Genomic DNA, 597 nt, shown 5'->3' on the forward strand with positions numbered 1-597 from the left:
ATCAACTTCCGATAAGCATATCAGTATACTCTCGTATAAATATACAGTATACTTCTATGAAGTGATGTGTCAGCAGTCTGAGCACCTGGAATTCCTGACATATATTATTAACTCCAATGAAAAAAAAGAAAAGAATCAGTCATTTTCACAGGTAAAACCTTTACCCGAAATTTAATTAATCTAACTCATAGCATCTACCACAGGGCATGTGTATGACCTACCTTTACCTGTGTTTCCCCTTCTCCTATTTTGCCCTCACGCCCTGACCTGGGGTCAAGAGAGTGGTATCGTACTGTCAGCGACTAATTCCACAATGATATTCCACATTTTACCTTTTACATTTTACGAGTAATTTTTCATTATTTTGATTTCTGAATACTTTTCCCCCTCCTACATACATATCCATCTGTTCAAGTATTCATTTATTTATATTTTCAACATTATCTTTTTTTTTCATTCAACATCCAAGATACATTTTCTAAAATATGATATTGCGCATACATTAAGCAGTATTTACCATAAATTTCTATGCCTGTTTCAAACGGACACGTCATTATTGCAGAGAGAATCAACAGTGATCCAAATTGCGGTTTACTA

The sequence above is a fragment of the Penaeus monodon genome, chromosome 21, assembly GCF_015228065.2.
Source record: "Penaeus monodon isolate SGIC_2016 chromosome 21, NSTDA_Pmon_1, whole genome shotgun sequence".
Classification (NCBI taxonomy): domain Eukaryota; kingdom Metazoa; phylum Arthropoda; class Malacostraca; order Decapoda; family Penaeidae; genus Penaeus; species Penaeus monodon.